Source organism: Muntiacus reevesi, chromosome 22, assembly GCF_963930625.1.
Source record: "Muntiacus reevesi chromosome 22, mMunRee1.1, whole genome shotgun sequence".
Taxonomy (NCBI): domain Eukaryota; kingdom Metazoa; phylum Chordata; class Mammalia; order Artiodactyla; family Cervidae; genus Muntiacus; species Muntiacus reevesi.
The window spans coordinates 40342860-40356114 of NC_089270.1; positions in this window are offsets into that span (position 1 = coordinate 40342860).

Here is a 13255-nt window from a genome sequence, read left to right on the forward strand (position 1 = left end):
TCTCTGTAACCTACACTCAAATTGCAACTCTTCTCATCAATGTGTGTCTTGATTTTGTCCTTTTCTAGTGTGTCCTCTTATACATGCAGGGCTTCCCAGGTGATACAGTGGTAAAGAATCTGCCTGCACTGCAGGAGACACACGAGAAGTGAGTCAGATCCCTAGGTCTGGAAGATCCCATGGAAGAGGAAATGCCAACCCATTCTTCTTGCCTGAAAATCCCACAGACAGAGGAGACTGGTGGGCTACAGTCCATGCAGTCCATGGAGTTGCGAAGAGTCGAATATGACTTAGCATGTACACACGCACTTGCACATACTGTTCTTTCCTCCTAAACTGCTTTCTCATCTTGCCATGCAGGCAGACTGCTGCTCATCTTTAACACCTAAACTCAAATGCGACCTCCCCATCATAAGATTCTATGCTTCCAGTGGCACAATTATTTCTACTGATTTGGTATCAGTGATGATTTAGTGATCAGTGTTTCAACTATGCCTTTACTAGAAGATTTACATTTTATTTATATTTGTCTTTATTTCTACTATGCATGGTTTTGAATTCTTGAAGTGTCTCTTTCCTCTCTGGCTACTTGTTCTCCATCTTCTTTACCTGTTACTCTTTCTCCACTTGGCATTTAATAAAAGTTTCAGTTAGTTCTCCAAAATATTTCTGTGGGTCCTATATCTAACTCTTTCATATTATTATCCTAAGTAATTTAATCCATACACATGTTTCTCACACATCCATCAGTAGGTCCAAACTCTTCTTTGGAAACTAGACACATTTCCTTGAAGTTTCAAAAATACTCCAAATTCAACAAGTCTTAGAACATAATTGTGCCCCCAAACCTACTATTTCTCCATATTTACTAAATCAGAGAGTGATATCACTTTATTGCCCAAGTCAGAAATCTGCATGTATTCTTTTATATCTTCCTTTTTCACTCTTCTCTAATATCACAAGTTGGAGAAGGCAATGGCAACCCACTCCAATACTCTTGCCTGGAAAATCTCATGGACGGAGGAGCCTGGTCGGCTGCAGTCCACGAAGTCGCTAAGAGTCGGACACACTGAGCGACTTCACTTTCACTTTTCACTTTCATGCATTGGAGAAGAAAATGGCAACCCCCTCCAGTACTCTTGCCTGGAGAATCCCAGGGATGGGAGAGCCTGGGGGGCTGCCGTCTATGGGGTCGCACAGAGTCGGACACGACTGGAGCGACTTAGCAGCAGCAGCAGCAGCAGCAATATCAAAAGTTGTGTGAATTTATCCCCAGGTCATCTTTTTAATCTACACACACTGTTATTTCTATTGCCACAAAAATAGTTTACCTGATCATCTTTTAACTGGACCACTGTAATAGTCACTTAACTGGTACCTACTCAGATAATCTTGCTTGGAGTTTCTTCTTGACAGATTGCAGCTGGAGTGAAATGCTAAATTACAAATCTGATATGAGGAAATCCCATTTGGGAGTATTTAATTTACTTTACTAGAGTTATTTCTTTGTTATGCAAATATTATTCAATGGCCAAATTGCCTTTCTAAGGAAGCATCATTTAGAGGGAAAAGGGTTTTAATTTATTAAAATAAAGAAATGCAATAATTATTCAAGTAAATAATTCTCTGTGTTTATGCATCCATCTCTTATAAGATATACTTGATGAATCTTTTACATGTACACTTGAGATCTTTACATTTTAAGTACTCACAAACACTTTGAGAGCCCTCATATCTTACCCTATAAATAAATGTGATGTTTTCTTTGGAAAAAATTTACACTGTAGTCATATCAATGTCATTAATACTTAAAACGCCATTTACATTTGTAAGCAACCTGAATAATTAAAAAAATGCAAATTTAACCTACTTAGGAACAGTAACTTTATATGTAAGTTTTATGAACTTTCATTACTTATTCATAATGTACTAACAAAAATAAAGTAATGTAAGAAAAATGTAAAAATCAATACATGAATAAGTGATCCTATGGAAAATTAGGTAGAGTAAGATACTTTCTTGTTATCTGTCAGGGAAATGAATTTTGTCTGGGAAATATTCACTGCTTTCAACCAAAAGAAATTTTCTTCTAGATAAAATGAATTTGCAGAATCATTTTATTACTCGCTATTAAGTCACATTCAACTATTGGGCCTGCTTTAATCCTAAAAACATCAAATTTCAGAAAACTGATCTTAGAGGTAGGTATTAGCTATTGTTGTAGCCTATCATTTCAATATAATACTGCAAAGCTGAGTTTAAATAAAGAACATAAAATATGGTTCCCTATATTTTCAAACGAATAGGGTTTTATTATTAAAGTTAAGAACTACTCTAATGGTAAAAAGAAATTCATAGTTTAAAATCTTATTAATCTGTAACAGTTATGTGGTCATTTGTAGTTCAATTCAAATAATTTCACTTATTTTTTAAATTGTTTCCTACAAACTTAGCCGAGGTATAAAGGAGATTCTATTATTTCCATGTTCTAGGCTATTTTGTTTTTATCCATCATATTTAAAATTGTAGCATTTTTATCCCTGAATAAATTATTCCTGTCTTCCATATGAGGCTCTTCCTTTTCCCCTACCACCATTTTTTGTCAAGAAAATACTTTTAGTTTGTTCTCTGTATAAATCTCTCTAGAAAAATAAATTTGTTCAAAACCTGAAAAATAAAAATAAAAATTCTAGAGAGTCAAAATTAATGGCCCATATACCTTACCATCTACTTAAAACCCAACAATCCCATTATTGGGCGTCTCGGGGAAACTAAAATTGAAAAGGGCACACATACCCTAGTGTTCATCGCAGCACTATTTACAAGAGCTAGGACATGGAAGCAACCCAGGTGTCCACCAGCAGATGAATGGATAAGGAAGTTGGGGTAATATACACAATGGAATAATATTACTCAGCTATAAAAAAGTAACACATATGAGTCAGTTCTAAAAAGGTTGGTGAAGCTAGAGCCTATTATACGGAGTGAAGTAAGTCAGAAAGAAGACAAAAATTAATGCATACACATGGAATCTAGAAAGATGGTACCAACAATCCTCTGTACAGGACAGCAAAGGAGACACAGACAGAAAGATCAGACGTTTGGACTCAATGGGAGAAGAGGGTGGGATGATTTGAGGGAACAGCAGTGAAACATATGCATTACAATATGTAAAACATAACCAGTGTGATTTTGGTGTCTGAAGCAGGGCACCAGAAGTCACTGCTCTCTGACCACCTAGAGGGATAAGGTGTGGAGTGAGCAGGGGAATCAAGATGCAGAGGACACATGTATACCCATGGCAGGTTCATACTGATGTACGGCAAAAACCGTCACCATATTGTAAAGTAATTATCCTCTAATTAAAATAAATAAATTTTAAAAAATTTAGAGAGTTTACCTGGCTTTCTCAATTTCACCTAGTTAGTAAATATTAGAAAGACTGAGTCTAGAATCCAAGTCACTTATCCCCTAAGCCAATGCGTACAAAATTCTGCAGGTACCTCACATTTTAAAAACAGTGGCTTCATTGGTGTCCCTCTGAAATATTGCCCAATGGGAAACTAACCTATTGATCTCTCAGTCACTGATGGAAGAAAAACAATCTCAGCCAAGATTTTCATTTTGAAATGTGATCGATGTAGATTTCTTACCAAAATCCTTTTGTCAGGTGCAAAGTATTATACATTTCAGAATTTTCAATATTGAATCAGTATAAGATAGCAACAAGTCCACAGTGAAAGATATATTTACACATATGAAAATCTATGCCTTTGGTGTAAATGAACCATACTCAGGTCAGCTAAATAATAGCATGTGTTGGACATACATTTTCATCTTTTACCTCATCTTGGAACAAATCCAAGAAAAAGAATGAAGAAAAGTAGTAATATGCTATATTCTCTAATACTCTAGATAATTGCTTCTTTTAGTATCTTGAAAAGTGCTCTTAGAATGATAGTGGGGAAATGAGCATAATTCAGTGTCTATGGATATTTTGATGGTATGAAAAAAATCTCCAATTATTAAAAATTAGTTTCATTGATGAGTTACTGACATACAATATAGACATTCCTGAAGAACATTATGCTTTGCAAAATAAACCAGATTTTTAAAAAAGTGCATACTATAGAACTTGATTATTTTCTAAAACAGACAAAACTAGTGAATAAGGATTTAAAACTGATCAGTGATTACTTATGTTGAAGAGCAGTGATTGACCACAAAAGGCACATCTGGTGTGATGAAAATATTCTTAGTGTTTCAGTATTCATTACATGATCATATATAATTTACCAAAAGTCATCAAACTATACTCTTTAAGGTGTGCATTTAATGTTTTTAACATGTATGCCTCAATAAATGTGATTACATAAAAAGTTATTTTAATTTTCAATATTTTTTTTGGAGAGGGCAGGTGATGAGTAATAATTGCCTTAGTGTGGTACAAGAAGTTAAGATAAAACTTCCTCCTAGGAAAGAAAATTATTGAAATAAGGTGATACAATTTCATAGAACATGAGTCACCACAATAACATAAGAGCAACAGGTATTGATTCCAGAAGGCAGGCATATGGTATACAGCTAGAAGAGCTAGAGAGTTTGATCAGAAAATTTTCTAGAAATTGATGTTTCTCACCACTTTTCCCATCCTTAGATGTCCTGAAAGGAGCAAAAGTCACAGCAACTCTCTTCCTCATGCTGTAGGAGACTGGAAATACATCAACCAAACAAATCTAAACAGCATGAATCAACAGATTTAAAGGTAAGCAGGAATAGCGAGTAGCAATAGATTTTTAAAAATGTTTTATACCAAAGCATATCATGATAAAATTTCAGAACAATTATAATAAAGGATACATCATTAAAATCCACCAAAAGAAGACAGGTTATCATAATGAATGTGTAGGAGGAAATTAACATTTTTTTTTAAACAATGGTATTGGAAACTAAAGACATCAAAATTCTGAGTAAAAATGATTTTCATATCAGAATTTTATACCCAGACATATTAAATATCAAATATGAAAAGAGAATACAGACATTTTTCAGACATTACATTCCTCAGAAAATACACATCTCCTCTACCATTTCTTAGAAAGTTATTGAATGACCTTTTTAATCAACATGAAGCAGTGAGACTGGAAATCAAGACAGTGGAATAAATAAATGTGGAGCTCACTAGTTCCCACAAATATATTAAAAATATACCTACAGGTGGAATAATTCTCATAGAATACCTGTTGAACAGGTATTTCATTAAATCAAAATTACAAAAAATATCACCTTGTAACTGAATAAGAAGAAAGAAGAAGAAAGAATCATGTGGAGACTTTCACCTCTGGTAGGGAGCTGTGGAAAAGGAAGCTGCTTCACTGGTAGGGAGATGAGTCAGGACAAAAAGGAGCTTCAGAGGCTTGGAAAAGAGTGTAACAGCTGGTTTGTGGCAACAGAGCAGAGAGTGAACAGCACAGAGGATCCTGCTACCTCCTTGAACTCTCAGACCAAGATGTACATCTACTGGTGTGCATGCTGCTAAATTCCTTAACTTGATATATCAGGTTTTCTTTAATTAACCGGTAATCTCTTGAGGTTTCAACTGCCTGGTCTTTGTTGCAAAAACTCCTATATATCTTAGCTCCTTCATCCACTAAATAAAACACAGTTTTCTACTTTTTGGCTGTGTGTTTTTTCAGTTGACATGTTTCTCTACTGACCACAACATTCAAATACATACTCACAGTTAGTCATGCAAGAAGAGAACTTGGAAAGACATACACCAAAACATTAGCCCAGTTAATTCTGGAGGAAGGGATTTCTGGCGATTTTTAATTTTTCTTCTTCTTAATACTTTGCTATACTCCAAAAAGTTTTTCTTTCAGCACATGTTTTTTCAAAACTCAACAAAAATAAAGTCTAAAGAAAGAACATGGAAGTGTGAACAAAAGGATATTGTTCCCCAGAAACAGCATATTCAACACAGAAAATATGAAACATTAGTTAGTTTTAAAATGATCTCAAATGAAGGTCTTAGGATAACAGTTGTGAAATCTATAAATTTTTAAGGAAAAAACTAAGGACTAGTACACAGAAATCTAAGGAAAAAATGAGGCATTTATTAACTTCAGGAATTACTAAACTTATCATGAAAGAATGGATGTTTGAAAAAGGCTCTCTTTTAAAATACAAACCTTTATAGAACAAAAAGAAACTTGAAAATGACAAAGGAAATGAAATGTCACTTTAAAATTGGAAGGAAAATTTTTCAAAAACTTCCCAGAATAAAAAAATAGATGCTATCATCACAGGAAAACAAAAAAACAAACAAACAAACAAAAAAAATGAAGGATTGATCCAGAAATAATAGCACCCAAATTTGTGAAAGAAATTATCAAAGCAAAAAAAGAAAAAAAAAGAAAAGAAAACACTAGTAACAGGCCTCCCATATTTTATCATCTTTGGGAGATTTATAATAACTTTGTAAAAATATTTAGTTTGTATGTTGAACAAAAGCCCAAGTCTTATTTTTGTAATTGCACTGCAGTACAGGTTCAAATTATACACCATATAAGCAGGAAAATAAAATTCAATAACAATTGAAACTCAGGTTTAGAAGAAAAGTGAACTTTCTGCTGGTTATTCTCTTTTCTTTTCCCAGAAACATAGAGGCCTCTTATCAATTTTCTCTATCTCTAGATTGTTGGAATGAGATCAGAGAATGATTAAACACCTTTTTGAAATTGACTGAGATTTCATTTAATATTCCAGATTCTGTTAGTTTGGACCACATGAAAACTCTGCTTTTGAAAGTCAAAACTTTTGATTCTAATTTTGTAAGGTTTTGTGTAATATTTTCAGTTTTCAAAACTTTTTTAGATCACCCTAAGTAATGGGAGCCATGGGGTCTCTAAAACCAAGGTTTCACCTTTTTATTAGACATAGAAAAATTTTTCATTAACTTTGAAATTTCAGAAAACTGGTGTTAACTACGTGTGTATATGGTGCTTAATTATGTTATGTTATTGACTCAGACATATTGTTCTTTGCTTTATATATTGTTTACTTATTCCTACCAATTTCCCTGATGACTCAGGTGGTAGAGAAAAAAAATGAAAGTGAAAGTCACTCAGTCGTGTCCAACTCTTTGAGACCGCATGGACTATACAGTCCATGGAATTCTTCAGACCAGAATACTGGAGTAGGTAGCCTTTCCCTTCTCCAGGGAATCTTCCCAAGCCAGGAGTCAAACCCAGGTCTCCCACATTGCATGCAGATTCTTTACCAGCTGAATCACAAGGGAAGCCCCAGATAGTAGATAATCTGCCTACAATGCCACAGATCTGGATTCATTCCCTGGGTCAGGAAGGTCCCCTGGAGAAGGAAATGGCAAACCACTCCATTATTCTTTCCTGGGGAATTCCATGGACAAGAGGGAGCCTGAGGGGCTAAAGTCCATGGAGTCACAGAGTCAGACTTGACTGTGTGGGTCACAACAAACTGTGGAAAATTCTTCAAGAATACCAGGTCACCTTATCTGCCTCCTGAGAACTTGTATGCAGCTCAATAAGCAAAAGTTAGAACCAGGCATGGAACAATGGATTGGTTTAAAATTGAGAAAGGAGTACATCAAGGTTGTATATTGTCACCCTGATTATTTAACTTATATGCAGAGTACATCATGTGAAATTTTGGGCTGGATGAAGCACAAGCTGGAATCAAGATTGCTGGGAGAGATATCAATAACCTCAGATATGCAGATAACAGAAAGTGAAGAGTAACTTCATGAAGAGGCTCTTCATGAAGGTGAAACAGGAGTGAAAACGCTGGCTTAAAATCAACATTAAAAAATTAAGGTCATGGTCTGGTCCCATCACTTCATGGCAAGTAGATGGAGAAAAAATGATAACAGTGACAGCCCTTATTTTCTTGGGCTCCAAAATAACTGTGGACAGTGACTCCAGCCATGAAATTAAAAGATGTTTGCTCCTTGCAAGAAAAGCTATGACAAATATAGACAACATATTAAAAAAACAGAGACATCACTTTGACAACAAAGGTCTGCATATTCAAACCTATGGTTTTTCCAGCAGTCATGTATGGATTTGAGAGTTGGACCATAAAGAAGACTGAGCTTGCAAGAATTGATGATTTGGAACTGTGGTGTTGGAGAAGACTCTTGAGAGTCCCTTAGATAGCACGGAGATCAAACCAGTAAATCCTGAATATTCATTGGAAGGACTGATACTAAGCTGAAGCTCCAATATTTGGCCACCTGATGCAAAGAGATGAGTTATTGGAAATAAACCTGATTTTGGTAAAGACTGAGGGCTAGAGAAGAAAGGGACGACAGAGGATGAGATGGATTGATGGTATCACTGACTCAGTAGACATGAGTTTGAGCAAGCTCTGGGAGATAGTGAAGGACAGGGAAGTCAGACTGCTGCAGTTCATGAGGTTGCAAAGAGTTGGACAGGACTTAGCAACCAAACAACAACAAAGTGTATGCATTTGGTGTCTTATCTAAGACATATTTCCCTATTCTATGGTCACACAGATTTTTCACCTGTTTTTCTGCTTCTGTTCTTCCTTCTTCTCTTCCTTTTCCTGCTCCTTCTCTTTTTCTTCCCTTTCTCTCTTCCCATTCCTCTCTCTGTCTCCTCTAACTCCTCCACCTACTACTTTAGTTTAGAATTACATTTAGTTCTATAGTCTATTGTAAGTTTATATTTTATGTCAGTAAGGCATTGTAAACAAAATAAATGAAAATTAACTCTGATTTTAATTTTTATGGAGATGCTTGAATGTCCCAGCACCACTTATTGAAAAACTGTATCCTTTCTTAACTGAATTGCTTTTGCATCTTTGTTGAAAATCAGTTGACCAAGTTAAGTGTAACTGGGTTTCTAGACTCTATTCTTCTCTATGTCTACCTTTTTGCTATTACCACAATGTGATTATTTTAGGTTTATAGTAAGTTTAAATAAAGTCTTCCGACCTCATTCATCCTTTTGAAAAGAAAAAAAAATAGGATTCTTGTACTTTCTCTTTCAAATATAAATTATAGAGTTAGCTTTCTAATTTCTAAATATCCCTTCAGGAATTTGGTAGGTTTGTGTTGAATCTATAGGTCAGTTAGAGAAGGACTGATTTATTAACAATATTTGTATTGTATGTTAATAATGTAAATTACATTGATTGGTTTTGAATCATCAAAGCAATCTTGCAATATCAGGATAACATCCTTAGTTGTGATGTCTTATACTTTTAATACAATTTTGGAATTATTTGCAAATATTTTGTTGAGGAAAGCATTCTTACATTTATATTTATTATATTGATCTGTCATGTTCTTCTCTTTTCTCTAAAAATTTTTTTGTATCATCTAAATGCTGATATCATAAAAAACTGTTATCTCATTTTCTTCTTTCTGGAAGGTTTGTATATAATCAGTGTTATTTCTAGAGTACTTGTGAAATAAAATCATCTTGGCCTAATGTTTCTTATTTGTAATGTATCAAAATACAAATTCATATTTAAAATAGGTATAGGACTGTTTATGCTATCTTTTTATTGAAAGTGAAAGTCACTCAGTCATGTCTGACTCTTTATCACCCCATGGACTATACAGTCCATGGATTCTTTAGGCCAGAATACATCAGAGGGTAGCCTTTCTCTTCTCCAGCAGATCTTTCCAATCCAGGTCTCCTGCATTGCAGGCAGATTCTTTATCAGCTGAGCCAAAAGGGAAACCCAAGAATACTGGAGTGGATAGCCTATTCCTTCTCCAGCAGATCTTCCTGACACAGGAATTGAACCATGGACTCCTGCAATGCAGGCAGATTCTTTACCAACTTCACTATCAGGGAGCCCTTGAGTGAGCATTAATAGATTATTTTTTCAAGGAGTGTGTTTGTTTGACCTAAGTCTTAAATTTATGAGCATTAAGTTGTCTGTAAAATCCTACATTATCCTAGTATTGTCTGTAGATTTTGTATTCATGTCCTCTCCTTCATTTTTGATACTGATAATTAACATCTTCTTTAATTTTTCTTGATCACTTTAATTCAGTCCAGTTCAGTCACTCAGTCAGGTTCAACTCTTTGCAACCCCATGGACTGCAGCACACTAGGCCTTGCCTCCATCACCAACTCACAGAGTTTACACAAACTCATGTCCATTGAGTCGGTGATGCGATCCAACCAACTCATCCTCTGTCATTCCCTTCTCCTCTAGCCTTTAATCATTCCCAGCATCAGGGTCTTTTCCAATGAGTCAGTTATTCGCATCAGGTGGCCAAACTATTGGAGTTCCAACTTCAGCATCAGTCCTTTCAATGAATATTCAGGGCTGGTTTCCTTCAGGATAGACTGGTTGGATCTGCTTGAAGTCCAAGGGACTCTCAAGAGTCTTCTCCAACACCACTGTTCAAAAGAATCAATTCTTCAGTGCTTAGCTTTCCCTATACTCCAACTCTCACATCCATACATGACCACTGGAAATACCATAGCTTTGACTAGATGGACCACTGTTGGCAAAGTAATGTGTCAGCTATTTAATATGCTGTCTAGGTTTCTCATAACTCTCCTTCCAAGGAGTAAGCATCTTTTAATTTCATGGCTTCAGTCACCATTTGCAGTGATTTTGGAGGCCAAAGAAAACAAAGATTGTCACTGTTTCCACTGTTTCCCCATCAATTTGTCATGAAGTGATGGGACCGGATGCCATGATCTTAGTTTTCTGAATATTGAGCTTTAAACCAACTTTTTCACTCTCCTCTTTCACTTTCCTCAAGAGGCTCTTTAGTTCTTCTTCACTTTCTGCCATAAGGGTGGTGTCATCTGCATAGCTAAGGTTATTGATATTTCTGCTGGAAATCTTGATTCCTGTTTGTGCTTCATCCAGTCCAGTGTTTCTCATGATGTACTCTGCATATAAGTTAAATAAGCAGGGTGACAATATACAGTCTTGGTGTACTCCTTTTCCTATTTGAAACCAGCCTGTTGTTCCACGTCCAGTTCTAACTGTTGCTTCCTGACCTGCATACAGATTTCTCAAGAGGCAGGTCAGGTGGTCTGGTATTCCCATCTCTTTCAGAATTTTCCAGAGTTTGTTGTAGTCCACACAGTCAAATTTGACATAGTCAATAAAGCTGAAGTAAATGTTTTTCTATAACTCTCTTGCTTTTTCGATGATCCAACAGATGTTGGCATTTTGATCTTTCGTTTCTCTGCCTTTTCTAAATGAAGCTTGAACTTCTGGAATTTCATGGTTCATGTACTCGAAGCCAGGCTTGGAGAATTTTGAGCATTCTTTTACTAATGTGTCAGATGAGTGAAATTGTGCAGTAGTTTGAGCATTCTTTGGCATAGCGTTTCTTTGGGATTGGAATGAAAACTGACCTTTTCCAGTCCTGTGGCCACTTCTGAGTTTTCCAAATTTGCTGGCATATTGAGCGCAGCACTTTCACAGCATCATCTTTCAGGATTTGAATTAACTCAACTGAAATTCCATTACCTCCACTAGCTTTGTTCATAGTGATGCTTCTTAGGGCCCATTTGACTTCACATTCCAGGATGCCTGGCTCTAGATGAGTGATCACACCATCATGATTGTTTGGGTTGTAAAGATCTTTTTTTTATATACTTCTGTGTATTCTTGCCGGCTCCTCTTCATATCTTCTGCTTCTGTTAGGTTCATACCATTTCTGTCCTTTATCAAGCCCATCTTTGCATGAAATGTTTCCTTGGTATCTCTGATTTTCTTAAAGAGATCTCTAGTCTTTCCCATTCTGTTGTTTTCCTCTATTTCTTTGCACTGATCTCTGAGGAAGGCTTTCTTATCTCTCTTTGTTGTTCTTTGGAACTCTGGGCCTTCAAGTTGGTATATCTTTCCTTTTCCTCTTTGCCTTTCACTCCTCTTCTATTCACAGCTATTTGTAAGTCCTCCTCAGAATGGCAAGCCACTTCGGTATTGTTGCCTTGAGCACCCCATGAACAATATGAAAAGGAAAAATGATAGGACACTGAAAGATGAATTCCCCAGGTGGGTAGGTGCCCAATATGCTACTGAAGAGAGTGGAGAAATAACTCCAGAAAGAATGAAGAGATGGCGCCAAAGCAAAAACAACAGCCAGTTGTAGATGTGAATGGTGATGGAAGTAAAGTCCAATGCTGTGAAGAGAAATACTGCATAGGAACCTGGAAAGTTAGGTCCATGAATCAAGGCAAATTGCAAGTGGTCAAATAAGAGATGGCAGGAGTGAACAGTAACATTTTATGAATCAGCAAGCTAAAATGGACTGGAATGGGCAAAATTAACTCAAATGGCCATCATATCTACTACTGTGGGCAAGAATCCCTTAGAAGAATGGGGTAGCCATCATAATAAACAAAAGAATCTTAAATGCAGTATGTGGATGCAATCTCAAAAAGGACAGAATGATTTCCGTTCATTTCCAAGGCAAACCATTCAATATCACAGTAATCCTAGTCTATGCCCAGAACAGTAATGCTAAAGAACCTGAAGTTGAATGATTCTATGAAGACCTACAAGACCTTCTAGAACTAACACCCCCCAAAGATGTCCCTTTCGTTATAGGGGACTGGGATGCAAAAGTAGGAGGTCAAGAGATACCTGGAATAACAGGCAAATTTGGCCTTGGAGTACAGAATGAAGCAGGGCAAAGGCTAATAGAGTTTTGCCAGGAGACCTCACTGGTCATAGCAAACCCCCTTTTCCAACAACACAAGAGAAGACTCTACACATGGACATCACCAGATCGTCAATATTGAAATCACTTTTATTACCTTTTATCAATTTTAAACTTTGTTTTTAAAATTATCTTTATATTTTCTATGATTTCAATTGGTTTGAAGCTGTAAATTGTGGTATCTATAGCTTCAAAATCTGCAATATTGCTAAACTTAAGTGAAATGTATGTGAAACTAAATAGCTCAGATTTCTTTTTTTTTAAATAAATGAGCAATACTGAAGGACTTAACAGTATCAGGCATTAAGACACATGCTATAAAGTTTAATAATAAATCAATGTTTTATTAAATTAATGTTATAGCATAGACCATCCAGAAATACACATATGTATATATGAAAACATAATTTATAGTATAGATTACCTTTTAGATAATTAAGTAAAGAAAAAAATATATATATATATATTGTGGACAAAGTGGCTCATGGTTCTCTGAGAATATAGTTCATATTTACTTAGACTAAATTAACAAATAAAATCCAGTGA